Genomic DNA, 15,318 nt, shown 5'->3' with positions numbered 1-15,318 from the left:
AAAAAAAAAAAAAGGTCCAGAGGAAGAACTATGAGACTATGAGGCCTCACTTGGGCATCCATCTTCAGACCAATCAACTTTGGCATGATTGCTTCTGCTGGAATCCCACAGTTGGGGTTGGGGATTGGTTACAAAGTTCCCAAATGGAGGGAAGATGCTGGGCAGACCCTTGCCATACTTAGTCACTGGCTGGAGACTGCTGGGGGGAGGGGGGGAAGGCGGGGGAAGCATAGTCTTAACTCAGCTCAAATACTGCAGAAGACTCCAAAGACACTGCACCTGGAGGCTGTCAGCTAACTGATCCCCTTGCAGTTGATCATTCAGTTCCTCCCTGGAGGGAAATCTGAACAACTCATCTTCCCATGGTGGCCACAACCCACCCCTTGTACAGCAGACCTACTTCTTCTCATGGGTTCAGGGAACAGCTCTTCTATGTCCCTCCATACCAAGGGGTCTAAACTTTGGGAACCATGGCACTTGTTACCTTTTGGGATTGCTGCCCTTGTCCCTTTGTAGTCATAATTCAATGTAGAATGCCAAGAAGCGCCAAGTGGATCACTTGAGTTCCACACATATTCCTCCCTGCTCCCCTTGTGTAATGGAGCCCTGCCTCCACTTGCTGACCAGGAAAAATGACTTTTGCAAAAAGGCGACTCCTCTTCTTGCTTGCTGACTCCTACACAGGAATCCAAAGTGCCCAGGCAGCAACCATGGCACTGGCAAGTATGTAGTCCTATACCAGGCCTTTCAGCCCTGTGGAGCCGAGAGTCACAGGGGTGGCAATAAAACCTTCCAGTGGGTCTGGGGAGTGATGGTAAGTGAAGCCACTCCTACCTCTACTTCTAGATTTCCAGGCACATATTTTCTACCCACAGGGAACACAGCACCATGTAAACCCCTGATTCAGTGCATCTACTGCATCTCAGAAGAGCACCTTACCCTCAAGAGTTTTGCTTCCAAGATGATATTTAGGCTCTGCCTTCACCAGGTCATTCCATCATTCTATCAGGTGGCAGCTCTTGGATGCTGCAGGAACGCCAAGGTCATGGCCCCATAAGCACATCTCCTTTATTCAGAACAAGTGCCTTAATTCAGACTGCTATGATAAAATATCATAAACTGTGTGGCTTATAAAGAAATTTATTTCTCATCATTCTAGAATCCAGGAAGTTCTAGCTAAGGTGCCAATAAATCGCTGCCTAGGGAAGGCCTATTTCTTGCTGTGTCCTCACATGAAAGAAAAATTAAGAGATCTCTCTCAGGCTTCTTTCATAAGGACACTAATCCCATTCATGAGGGCTCTGCCCTCATAACCTAATCACCACCCAAAGGCCTCATCTCCTGATACTATTACCTGGGGATTAAGATTTCAACATATGAGAACACAAATACTAAGACCATAGCAGCTGGGTCATTGGTCAGACACTGTGCTATATAAACTTCCATGCCTGTAAGCCACTGGGTGTTGGAGAATGGCTGCAGTTCTGAGGACAGGAAAAGCAAACCCATAATCAAATAAATGTCTATTTATCTGAGAATGAAACTCTGCCCCTTTAAATTAGTTAACTTATTATTAGTGGGTTCCTCAAGGAATAGAGCCATATCAGGGGTTGAACATTGTCCTTTGATGCTGGCATCTTTGATTCTGACAGACTGAATGTTTAGTGGCAACAAAAGCAAGGTTATATTTGATAAGTGTTTCTGGGCACATATGTAGCTTCCATCTCTGCCACTGTGGCCACTCCCTTCACATGCCCATTGTGCCAGTTGCAATGACACAGCTTGCACCCACACATCAAGCTGGCCTATGTATATACAAAATTTGGTATTTGTTTTCCCCTCTACCTGATCATACTGGATGTGCCTTTGGGCCACAGGTGTGAGCTGAGGGAGATGTATGAGGTCCTTGTCAGATACAGCATGTCCCCAGTCAAGTTATGCTGAGATTTAACCTGAATTATCAACCTGGCAGCCAGGAAGGAAGGTGGGCACAGCTTGAGGGTACCTGTTCCCTGGCAGGTGAGAGGCCTCTGTAGTGTCTTCCTGTACAGGGAGGGGTGGGCCACCTATACACATTCTGGGATGGGGAATGGGTTCTGAAGAGACACTGTCTTTGAAGGTATCCACCTAGATTTTCCTGTCCTATGTTTCAAGGCACCAAGTTCTGTCAACCAGGGCATAAGAAACCTGCTTCAATTATTTGGGGAGTTCTTTGACCCTAACTATTAGATGTTGAGTTTGTTCCTCAATGTACTAACTTTTCTATGCTATAAGCTACCAAAGATACCCTTTGACTTTCACTCTTAGCCATAACTATTGGCTAACTGCCCTCCAATTTCAATTATTCAATACAACTTTTATTATGTCAATGCAACTTTATAATAATCAGCTAATTTAATATCAATTATGCTTACATGTGTTGTCTCCCCCTCCCCTCAACCCTATGCTTTTATTTTTTTTTCTTTTAGTTTTGCTATAGGGCATGTGCATTCATCGGCGCGAGACAGAGAGATAGAGGAAAATGATAAATCACTCCCAGGGGGATGCCCTGCCACAATCCCTTCTCTTCCAGTCTCTTCTCAGGATTTTGGGCACACACACACACATATGCGTGATTTTCAAGTTAATGGGTCTGGGACTCAAATGGTGGTTGCCCATGTGGAAATACAGCACCTTAGCTACTGTCCCACCTGATGGTCCTGATGATCTGTTTCTTTTCTTTTTCTTTTTTTTCCATAGGTTTTTGCCATGTACCCTAGCATGTGTTCGCCAGAGAGAGACAGAAAGAGGGAAAGTGAGAATCACCTCCATAGGGGATGGTCATGCTGACATTCTCCTCTCAGGATTTTGGACATGTACACATGTGTTGGCATGATTTATAAGCCACTGGGTCCAAGGCTTGAACCATGGTCAGTCATGTGGGAGTCAAGCACCTTAAGCACCACACCGGCTGGCCCAGTGATCTGTTTCTTTTTCTTTTCTTTCTTTTCTTAGAGGTTTTTGCCTTAGGGCACATGTACTCACCAGAGAAAGAGAGACAGAGATAGTGAGAGGGAAACTGAGAAGTTTCCCCCTGGGGGGGATGCCACACCACAATCCCTTCCCCTCCATTCACCTCTTGGGATCTTGGGAGCTCATACACACACTCCCAGTGTTAGTTTCAAGTCATCAGGTCCGGGACTCAAACCTCAGTGAGCCATGTGGGAATCCAACGACGTAACCAATACACCATCTGCTGGCCCCCCCAGTGATCTGTTTCTTAATCTGGATTTTGTGTGTCCATTTTATAAATTTTTATTAAGCAGTGATCTGTTTCTTAATCTTTGTGTGTCCATTTTATAAATTTTTATTAAGCTCTCTTTTATTTGTGAACTTTTATGTATATATACTATATTTCAAAAATATTTTTTACTATTATTTTTAAAAAGCACACACGCCCTATTTATTCATCAATTTATTTTTTAATTTGACGAGAGAGAGAGAGAAAGTGAGAAAGCAAGCCACCAGGTTCAGGACTCAAACCATGGTCAGCCATGTGGAAGTGCCCAGTGCCTTAACCACCATGCCACCCACTGGCCCCTACTTTTGACTATTTTTTTTCTTTCTTTCTTTTTTAAAGAATTGTTTTATTTAATTTTATTTATTCATTCATTTATTTTTATTTGACCAGAGAGAGGCAGAAAGAGAGAGAGAGAGAGAGGGAAAGTGAGAAAGCAAGCCACCAAGTCTAGGACTTGAACCATGGTCAGCCATGTGGGAGTGTCCAGCACCCTAACCACCACTCCACCTGCTATTCCCCAATTTTTGACTATTTTTAAAAAGTCATGTATCTCTGCCTTAGGCTCTAAATAGCTTTAATAAAGAAACTTAATTAGAATTCTGAAACTCAAACCTGGAGATACTTGCATACTCAAAGGAAAATTTGGTGACATACCCAGAAAGTCTTAGAAACTTAAAAACCTGTGTTTAGGGTTTCAATTTACAATATGAAAAGGTCACACGGTATATAAAGTCTTAAGTACAAAGATGTTAATCATTACCCTGTATATAGTACTGAACATTTAGAAATAACCTGAATTTCTGACAACACAGGCCTTGCTGAATAAATTATAGGCCATGGAGTCAGGCTTTTATCTTTTTAATATTTCAAAATTTTTACAATGAAAAATTAATATTTTTCTGAAAAATATTTTCTGAAAATTTAATATTTTAGAACCCTTTCCCCCAAAATGATTTAAAAATAAATAAATGAGCCTATGTTTTCAAATAATCAATCTATCATTCAAGGTTCATACCTTCTGTATCTACAGAAAGCATAACTTTGTGCTAGGTCTTGATAAAGATTTTCTTTTTTAAAAAATTTTGCTAGAGTGTGCTTCTGCTCATGGGGAAAGAAAAGGCGAGAAAACTCCATTACTCCTTTTGGGATTTTAAGCATTCACACACACACACGTATTTTTTCAAGCTGCTGGGCCCAAGAGCTAGACCACATAGACAGCCATATACAATTCAGCCACCTTAATCACCATTCCACCGGCTGGCCGTTGACAGGAACTTTTTAAAAGGAGACTAGAAGAATGTCCTTTACTTTGGGAAGTTTATATTCTCAGAGATATAAGACTTAGATACACACAGAACTAGAGGATTAGTCTATTTATAATGGGCAGCCAGATTATGAGATCTTGCAGGGTAGGAAACAAAGCTTATACCCAGAGTCTCCCATGTTATTTGGAATATGATACAAGAATTCCAGATGTGTTTGTAGGCCAAATTATGAATGAATTGATGAACACTAAATCAATGAAAAAAATGCTAGGTGAATACCAGGGATTTGAGACCAGGGAGTGGTACAGAATGACTACAGAACTGGCAGTGATTTTTTACTATTATTTTTAAAAAGCACACACGCCCTATTTATTCATCAATTTATTTTTTAATTTGACGAGAGAGAGAGAGAAAGTGAGAAAGCAAGCCACCAGGTTCAGGACTCAAACCATGGTCAGCCATGTGGAAGTGCCCAGTGCCTTAACCACCATGCCACCCACTGGCCCCTACTTTTGACTATTTTTTTTCTTTCTTTCTTTTTTAAAGAATTGTTTTATTTAATTTTATTTATTCATTCATTTATTTTTATTTGACCAGAGAGAGGCAGAAAGAGAGAGAGAGAGAGAGGGAAAGTGAGAAAGCAAGCCACCAAGTCTAGGACTTGAACCATGGTCAGCCATGTGGGAGTGTCCAGCACCCTAACCACCACTCCACCTGCTATTCCCCAATTTTTGACTATTTTTAAAAAGTCATGTATCTCTGCCTTAGGCTCTAAATAGCTTTAATAAAGAAACTTAATTAGAATTCTGAAACTCAAACCTGGAGATACTTGCATACTCAAAGGAAAATTTGGTGACATACCCAGAAAGTCTTAGAAACTTAAAAACCTGTGTTTAGGGTTTCAATTTACAATATGAAAAGGTCACACGGTATATAAAGTCTTAAGTACAAAGATGTTAATCATTACCCTGTATATAGTACTGAACATTTAGAAATAACCTGAATTTCTGACAACACAGGCCTTGCTGAATAAATTATAGGCCATGGAGTCAGGCTTTTATCTTTTTAATATTTCAAAATTTTTACAATGAAAAATTAATATTTTTCTGAAAAATATTTTCTGAAAATTTAATATTTTAGAACCCTTTCCCCCAAAATGATTTAAAAATAAATAAATGAGCCTATGTTTTCAAATAATCAATCTATCATTCAAGGTTCATACCTTCTGTATCTACAGAAAGCATAACTTTGTGCTAGGTCTTGATAAAGATTTTCTTTTTTAAAAAATTTTGCTAGAGTGTGCTTCTGCTCATGGGGAAAGAAAAGGCGAGAAAACTCCATTACTCCTTTTGGGATTTTAAGCATTCACACACACACACGTATTTTTTCAAGCTGCTGGGCCCAAGAGCTAGACCACATAGACAGCCATATACAATTCAGCCACCTTAATCACCATTCCACCGGCTGGCCGTTGACAGGAACTTTTTAAAAGGAGACTAGAAGAATGTCCTTTACTTTGGGAAGTTTATATTCTCAGAGATATAAGACTTAGATACACACAGAACTAGAGGATTAGTCTATTTATAATGGGCAGCCAGATTATGAGATCTTGCAGGGTAGGAAACAAAGCTTATACCCAGAGTCTCCCATGTTATTTGGAATATGATACAAGAATTCCAGATGTGTTTGTAGGCCAAATTATGAATGAATTGATGAACACTAAATCAATGAAAAAAATGCTAGGTGAATACCAGGGATTTGAGACCAGGGAGTGGTACAGAATGACTACAGAACTGGCAGTGCCACTCATTATCACGTTTCAGCTACCATCTGTAAGGTGATGACTCTTGAATCCTTACCTTTCATGAGTTCCAGACAGACATTTACAACAGTAAATTTGATGTTGACGCCTGGATATTCCAGAGGCATCTGCAATAAAACATGATCGAATATGAATTCATTTTTTTCCCACTAACATGTTGCTCCCTCTCCATCTAAAGACACACATTCCAGAATCTTAGACATCATCCTAGACTTCATCTTTTCCCTCAGTCTTAACATTCAATTTGTTGACTTCATCTTTTCCCTCAGCCTTTACATTTGATACATTTGCTAAATCTTGCTATTTCTATTTTTCTTTTTAAAAAAGAAGTATTTTATTTAACTTTATTTATTTTTAATTTGACCAGAGAGGGAGGGGAGGAGGGAGAAAAGGAGGGAGGGAGGGAGAGAGGGAGGGAGGGAGGGAGAGAGAAATAGAGACAGAGAAAATGAGAAAGCGAAATATCAGGTCTGGGACTTGAACCTCAGTTGGCCATGTGGGAGTCCAGCGCCTTTAACCACCATGCCACCTGCTGGCCCCTCTATTTCTCCTTTTAAAAGTTCATTCATTATTTCTTTGGTGAGCAAGAGAAACAGAGACAGAGAGGTAGCATGCCCAATAGGGTCCTGACACTTGGTTAACCCTCGGCTTCAGTTCATGGGCACATGCTTACCTAATGTACTCAGGGAGGTCTCCAGCATGAACCCAGAAACTCCCCACATAAGCAAGCCTCGCAGAACATCAAGCTTTATTGTTGTGCCATCATCAGGTACCTTATTTCTATTTCTGCAGTATCTTTGGAATTTGATTTTTCCTCCTCTCTGGTTTCCTTTCCTCCAGCCATTCTTACCTACCACTCATCTTCCTCATCATTGTTAAATCTGACTTTTTCAAAATGAAAATTTAATCATACTCTCCTCTTTAACCAGTCTAATGGCACTCACTGCTGTAGGGTAAAACCTGTTCTCCTGGTTAGACTGGCCTATAATGTCTCCCATTATCTGATCCTGTCTGCCTCACTAAGATGTAAAACACTCCTAAAGGATTGCATTCTTCTCCTTTATTCTGTTATTGTTTTGTTTTGATTTTGGTTTTGGGAGCCTTTTATAGTTTTTGCTAATTGGGTTGCCTGTGATCACCAAAGCAAGGGAGGGAGAGAAAACACCTCCGCTCCACCCCGCTCCCAAGGGATAGCCATGTGGCAATCCTTTCTCCTTCATTTTCCTCTCAGGAGTTTGGGCATGCACACACGGATGTCTAGCATGCTTTTTAAGACAACAGGTCCAGGACTCAAACCGCACAGTTGGCCATGTGGAATCGAACTGCCTTAACCACCACAACTCTAGCTGCCCTGAATTCTTCTCATTTTTGTAGTTCCGGTGCCTAACACAGCTCTGGGAACCCAATGAAGCTTTTGTAAATAAATAAGTGAAGAGGTAAGACCTGAAATGAGCTTTAAAAATTAGACTAGATGAATAAATATATAGATAGGAGATCTCTTCTGAATCCTTTAAACAATCATTGGGTTACTAAGTTGAGTTTACTGATAAAAGAGATTCCTTGTTGGGACTAGCAGATGATGTAATGGTTACATCGCTGGACTCCCATGTAGTCAACCTTGGTTCGAATCCTGGACCCAGTGGCTTAAAACTCACGTTGGGCTTGTGTGCTTGTGTGCTCAAAATTCTGAAGAGAATGGAGGAGAAGGGATTGCGGTGTGGCCATCCCCCCTGAGGAGTGATTCTCACTTGCTCTGTGTCTCTCTGGAGAGCACACATGCCCTATAACAAAAATCTCTCTAAAAAAAAAGATATTCCTTGTCATTCAAGGCCTGCTAGTGCTTGGCACATAATAGGTGTTCAACGAAAGTGGATGAATTAATAAGTTGATGAATCATATTATATTCAGCCACGAAAACATTTCTTTTGGAAAATGTAATGCTCAAGGACCAGCAGTTGGTGTAATGGCTATGTCCCTAGACTCCCATGTAGTTGACCACAGTTCGAGTCCCAGACCCAGTGGCTTAAACTCATGCCGGGCGCATGTGCATCCGTGACCAAGATCCCAAGAGAAGAATGGAGGAGAAGGGACTGCAGCGTGGCCATCCCCCCTGGGGGTTAATTTCTTGCTTTCTATCTGTCTCTCTCTGTTTTTCTGGCAAGCACATGCACCCTATAGCAAAAACCTCTCCGAGAAAAAAAGAAGAAGAAAAAGAAGAAGAAGAAGAAGAAGAAGGAGGAGGAGGAGGAGGAGGAGGAGGAGGAGGAGGAGGAGGAGGAGGAGGAGGAGGAGGAGGAGGAGGAGGAGGAGGAGGAGGAGGAGGAGGAGGAGGAGGAGGAGGAGGAGGAGGAGGAGGAGGAGGAGGAGGAGGAGGAAAGTGTAATAATTAATCACAAAGCAATTTATTTGGAAAAGAGTTAAAAACTCCATTTATTGTGAAAGGACCACTATGCTGGCCAGATACTGGAGCAAACTAACTAGGCCTTGAAGCAATTTAATCAGGCACATATCTCACTGCCTGGAATGTGGACCTGCTGTTGGAGAGGACACCTGTCTTTCTAAGGTCAGCGGCTCCAGCACTAGATTTATTAACTGTAACCAGATCTGGCTACAGATGCTGCCAATACAGGGATATCCCAAGGTGCTGTTACTGGATGCCAGTTTTGGATAAATACCTCCTTGAGGATTTGAGTCTTTCAAAATGAGAACTGTATGCTCTAGCCAATCATAAATATTATTGAAGTTTCTATTTCCAGTGAATAATTATACTTTTTTTTGTACTGGGTTGTCAAGAAAGTCATGACACATTTTTGCATAGAAAAATACATCACAACTTTCCCAACAACCTAATAGTTGGACCATGTAGGGGACATGCTGGCATTTTTTATACTTCTTTCGGAGTTTAGAATTAAATATTTTACAAGGTCCTAGGAACTTGTTTGCAAATAGTATGTTATGAAAAGCTATCCTAGTGCAATATGATCACTCCCTTCGGAGAACTTGCAAGTAAATTTAGTTAGTTAAAGCTTCTGCCAGTATGTTTCCAACCCAGAGAATAAAAAGGATATCTCTGGTTACCAGTTCCTTTTATCTGTTGCTTTTGCTGATGCCTAATTTTTGGGGGGAAAAATTCATTTTGCTGCAGGTTGTCTCTCTAGGTTATCTTAGCCCTGGACTTTTCCTCAATTGTTAGATTCCCTCAATCTTTCTAGGAAACTCATTCCCTGATATGGTGCCTTTTACTCAAAACACAAAAGAGCGAGCTGGTTAAAATACCAGTAGTCAAGACTTTGTAAAGCCTTTTATTTTCCTTGACGGAAAGGTATTAATTGAACTTATTAGTTAAATGAGAAGACTAAAACTTAGTGGTAATCATCTATCATTAAATTGGAATGCAGCTAAATACTTTCTGCTATCATGCTCACATGAAATGTCTTTTCTTGCTTTCATTTTAACTAGCCAGAAACTTCAGCAAAGTTTAAATCTTAAAATGAGTTGGTTTCCTCTTGACCCTCTGGGGCAGAGGATGGAGGAATAAAAGGAAGGATGCCAATGTATTCATTCTAGTCAAGAGGCTTAGAGCTTTAAGAAAAGATTTCCCCAGAGGTGATAGGGTGACATTTACAGTTCTCTAAAAAATTTATAAAGCAATTTGTTTTGAATGTTTCTGCAATCTTAGTGTAGTGACTGAGCCGTGTGTTTAAATGCATATGACGACGTCAAAGTGAGTCTCTACACATCATCTCTTCTTGCTGGTTCCAAAATGATTTCATTCTTAATCATTTTCAGACTTAACAATTTCATTTGAGAACAATTCTAAATGCCCCTAAGTTGTGAGCAAAACTGGTTACCTGGAGCCTTCAAAGTCAGAAGTAAAGGCAGCCTGGTTGGCATTTGGTACCTAGGAATATTGAAGAGGGGTAAGGCAGTCTAGTAGTTAAAAGCCTCCACTCCAGAGTCCGACTAGCTGGATTTGGAGTCTTGGGTTCACTGCTCACTTGTAGTATGTGCAAGCTATAATACTTGGACTTTCGTGTGGGAAGGGAACAATAATGGCACCTTCTGAGTGTAACATGGTGCCTAGCACATGATAAATGTTTCTAAAGCTCTTATCTAAAAAAAGAAAATAACCATCAGCAGAACATTATGCCTCCAGCATTTTGTATTAGCCCCTGAAGATACAATAAATATAAGATACTTGCTCTATCCTTTCCAGGCTGGCTGGGGAGAAAGGATATGTGCACATCTATATTTATGTTAGACATAAGGAATAAATTGAGATGCACATATATGAGTGATCACAGGTTTGTCATGAAGAGAGGAGCTTGGCCTTGGAGGAGAGGGAGGAACCAGGGAAGCTGACCACAAGGCAGCTCCTGATACTCTCTGGGCTATCACAATTGCATAAATTATTCTTCCTGTCCACTTCATCTCAGGTTCTTCAATGGCTGAGAATTCATAAGGCAGAGAGATGGGAGAGGACTTACAAAGTCATTGACTGAATTTTTTTTTTTTGGCTGAATATTTTCAGTTTGCTCATTTAAGTACAAAAATTTATTGTTATTTTCAAAGTACTTCTTTTCCTTAACTACTTTGTCAAATGCAGAACAGAAATAATCTGCCAGCACAACATTAAAAAAACTATGCACCTATATGTACCTAGCTTTCTTTGAGATGATATAAACAATATGATCTCTTGGCCTTAAGACTCAATGAAAGCTCTGAACCATCCAAGTGTATATATAGTTTAATAAACCCTGCTTAGGAGCCATCAGATGGCATGGTAGTTTAGGTGCTAAACTCCCACTTAGCTGACTGCAGTTCGAGTCTTGGACCCAATGACTCAAAACTCACACTGGGTTGTGTGCGTGTGTGCCCAAAATCCCCAGAGGAGAATGAATTGTGGCATGGCTATCCCCCTGGGCGGTGATAGATTCTAACTTTCCCTCGCTCAGTCTCTGCCTCTCTCTGTCTCTGGGGCATGCATACCCGCTACGGCAAAAACCTTAAAACAAAACCAAAAACACCCTGCTTAAAGAAAGGTATGTGGTCCAGTTTAATCCAGGGGATAGTGATTTCAGCTCAGGTGGTAGCAATGGTGAGAGGGAGAAGCATGTAGATTCAGTATCTTCATAAACAGCCTATTTTAGACATGGCATGTTGTGAGAAATTAGTAGGTAACATTTTCTAAGACTCTTCTTCGCAGACAGTAAAATTAGTTGGTACTCTTTTACAACTGCATCAAAAGATAGTAAAGGGGCCGTTGGCATGGTGATTTCAGTGTCGGACCTGGTGACTTGCTTCCTCACTTTCCCCCTCTCTTTCTCTCACCGTCTCTGGTGAGTACATGTGCCCCACAGCAAATTAAAATAATAATAACAGGGACCAGCAGTTGGCGTAATGGCTATGTAGTCGACTGCAGTTCAAGTCCTGGAGCCGGTGGCTTAAACTCACGCTGGGCGTGTGTGCGTGAGTGCCCAAGATCCTGAGAAGAGAATGGAGGAGAAGGGATTGCAGTATGGTCATCCCCCCTGGGGGGTGATTTCTCACTTTCTGTCTCTCTTTCTGGTGAGTACACGTGCCCTATAGCAAAAACCTCTCCAAAAATATATATATTTATGTGTGTGTGTGTATATATATATAATTAATTAAATAATTATGTTTAAAAAAGATAGTAAAAATTATCCCAAACATTGACACACCATGGGAGAACTACTGAAATGTCTTTCTTAGAACTCTACTCATTCATTTATTCCTAAAATCATTTAAAAAACAATTATGTTTCCTACTATGTATTATGCACTATGTGTTAGGAACTGCATATACAGTAAGAAAAATAACAGATATGTATTCTGCATTCATGGAAACAGTAGAAAATAGACAATAAACAAGTAAGAAAATAAATCACTTTATTTATACACTTGTCCATTTATTCATTCAAGAATTAATTATTGAGTATATACGATATATTAGAGAATATGTTGGGTCTGAGAAATACAATGAAGACAATACAGACAAGTTTTTCGTGTGTTGTTTTGCCTTTTTTTTTTTCAACCACTGGGCACATGCACAAGACAGAGAGAGAGAGAGAAAGTGAGGACACTTCCTCCAGGAGTATGGCCATGCTCCAATCTCTTCTTTTCCATTCTTCTCTTGGGATTGGAGCACACACACACACACACACACACACACACACACATGCCCAGCACTATTTTTTTTCACACACACACACACACACACACACACAATAGTGCCCAGCACTATTTTCAAGCCATCAGGTCTGGGACTCAAACCACAGTCAACCATATGGGGGTCCAGCACCTTATTCACCATGCCACATGCTAGACCTACAGACAAGAGTTGTCTGTTTGTTTTATGGAGAGGTTTTTGCTATACCGCACATGCACGCAACAGAAAGAGATAGAGAGACAGAAAGGGAGAAATCATCCCCTAGGGGGGATGGCCACGCCCAATCCCTTCTACTCCATTCTCCTCTCCGGATCTTGGGTACGCATGCACACATGCCCGGCGTGAGTATAAGCCACAGAGTCTGGGACTCGAACAGCGGTCGACTACATGGGAGTCCAGCAATATAGCCATTATGCCAACTGCTGGTCCCAGACAAGTTTTTATTTAAAGGAGTTTAGAGTCTGAGGGGAGAAGCAACTCACTCAGGGTCACTCTAAAAAAGGTAAGGTTGTAACTGTGCTAAGGAGTTTGAAGGAAATTTTTCTTACAAGGTGGCAAGGAAGGATTCCCAGAAAAAGTTAAGACTGCATAGAATTGAGCTGGATGTTGGTGCAACTGTAAAGTGCAGTACTCTGTAAGGCTGATCCACATAGGAAGGTTCAAGTTCGTGTCTGGAGACCTCCCCTGAGCACATGCATGCCCCTGATGCAGGAGTGGCTGACTCTCAGGGCTAGATCTCAGCATGAAGATCCTATTAGGGGTGTCTGCCTCTCTGTCCCTGTCTGTATCTCTCTCTCTCTGTCTCTTACACTTGTGGGAAAAATAAGTGAACAAAGAAAAGGAATAAAGGAAGGAAGGAGAGAGAGAGAGGAAGAAAAAAGAAAAGGGAAGGGAAGGGAAGGGAAGGGAAGGGAAGGGAAGGGAAGGGAAGGAAAGAAAAGGAAAGGAAAGGAAAGGAAAGGAAAGGAAAGGAAAGGAAAGGTAGATAGGCCAGCGGCTGGACCCCGTATGGCCAACTACAGTTTGAGTCCCAGACCCAGTGGCCTGAAAATCATGCTAGTCACGTGTGCCTACATGCCTGAAATCCCAAGAGGAGACTGAAGGAGAAGAACTGCAATGTGGTCATGCCCCCAGAAGGTGAGTTCTCACTTTCTCTCTCTCTCTTTCTCTCTCTCTCTTTCTGTCTCTCTCTGGCAAGTGCATGCACCCTACAGCTGTTTTTGCTTTAATAAATCTAATAAATAAATAAAATTCAAAAGAAAGAAAAAAGACAGAGAGAGAGAGGACAATGAATGGAGAATTGAAGGGTGACGAAGAGTTAGTTAGGCAAAGGGAATGAGAAGAGAACATTCCAGACAGAGGAAATGGTGTCAGGGACCATGGTATATTCTAGAGGCTGCTACATGGCTAGTGTGGCTAGAAGAGGAAGACGAATTAAAGGAAAGCAGCAGGAGGTAAAGGAGCAAACCTAGGGACATGCCATGGAAGCATAGGGAGAAAGTGTTGCCAAAGGAAGACATGGACACCAGAGTCAAATACTGCTGAGTTCAGTAATATGAGAACTGAGAAATGTCCCCTGGATTTCACAACATGTAGGTCATTGCTGAGCACTCTGTACAATGGGCTTGAAGCCAGAATGGAACAGTCTGAGAGTGAGAGGAAGGTGAGAGACTGGCGGGAGCAAGAGCATTGGTCAGGAATTGCACTAGGCCACATGTAACAGAAACTTATGACAGTAACTTAGCTATACAGGGTACTTTTCTCTCATAAGAATGACAAGGAATGACAGTTCAGGCTGGTGCAGTGGCCCCAAGATGCTGTCTGTGTTCTAGAATCCTCTGTTTTTGCTAACATCCTCAGTTTGTGGCTTTTTTTTTTTTTAAGAGATTTTCTATATAGGGCGTGTGCACTCACCAGACAGAGAGAGACAGAGAGACAGAAAGCGAGAAATCACCCCCCAGGGGGGATGGCCATGCCACAATCCCTTCTCCATTCTCCTCTTGAGATCTTGGGCACGCACGCACACGCGCCTAGCGTGAGTTTTAAGCTATCGGGTCTGGGATGCGAACTGCGGTCGACTACATGGGAGTCCAGCGACATAGCCATTCCGCTAACTGCTGGTCCCCTCAGTTAGTGGCTTTTATGATGATGATGATAATAATAACTGCAAGAGGACTGTCAAACTCAAGTCAATGTTGCAGCTAGGAAGAAGGTAGAAACAATAAGGGGAAAGGGAGAGTGCTTATATCAGGAAAGCAAAGATCAGCTATAAATTCCCAGCTCACTTCAGTTTATATGGTATTGGCCAAGAGTGTGTCACATGGCCACTTCTAGCTACAAGGAGACAAGGAATTGCAGCTTTTCATCTGGACCCATGGCTGCTCCCCCAATCAATCAGTTTCCATGAGGAAGAAGGGAAGATGAATACTGGGAAGGCAACCACAGCAGGTACACAGTAAAAACAAATTACATTCAAAAAGTGTGTCCAGGGACCAGCAGATGTCTTAAGGATTATGTCACTGGACTCCCACATGGCTGACTGGTTTGAGTCCCAGACTCTGTGGTTTGAAAATCATGCTGGGTGCATGTGCATGTGTGCCCAAGATCTTGGGAGAAGAATGAAGGAGAAGCAATTGTAGAATGGCCATTCCCCCTGGGGAGTGATTTCTCACTTTCCCTCTCACTGCCTCTGTTTCTCTCTCTCTCTCTGGCAAGCACACATGCCTTAAGACAAAAAAAAAAAAAAGAAACCTTAAAAACAC

General features: G+C 41.6%; 1 pseudogene; it reads right to left on the bottom strand.

The window, feature by feature from the left end:
• The window catches only part of LOC102485753 (60S ribosomal protein L4 pseudogene), a 26,001-nt pseudogene extending 19,527 nt beyond the window's left edge, over window positions 1-6,474 (bottom strand).
• Window positions 6,475-15,318: the final 8,844 nt, after the last annotated feature.

The sequence above is a fragment of the Tupaia chinensis genome, unplaced genomic scaffold, assembly GCF_000334495.1.
Source record: "Tupaia chinensis unplaced genomic scaffold, TupChi_1.0 Scaffold000341_1, whole genome shotgun sequence".
Lineage (NCBI taxonomy): Eukaryota > Metazoa > Chordata > Mammalia > Scandentia > Tupaiidae > Tupaia > Tupaia belangeri.
This window is presented reverse-complemented; position numbering and strand designations above follow the sequence as displayed.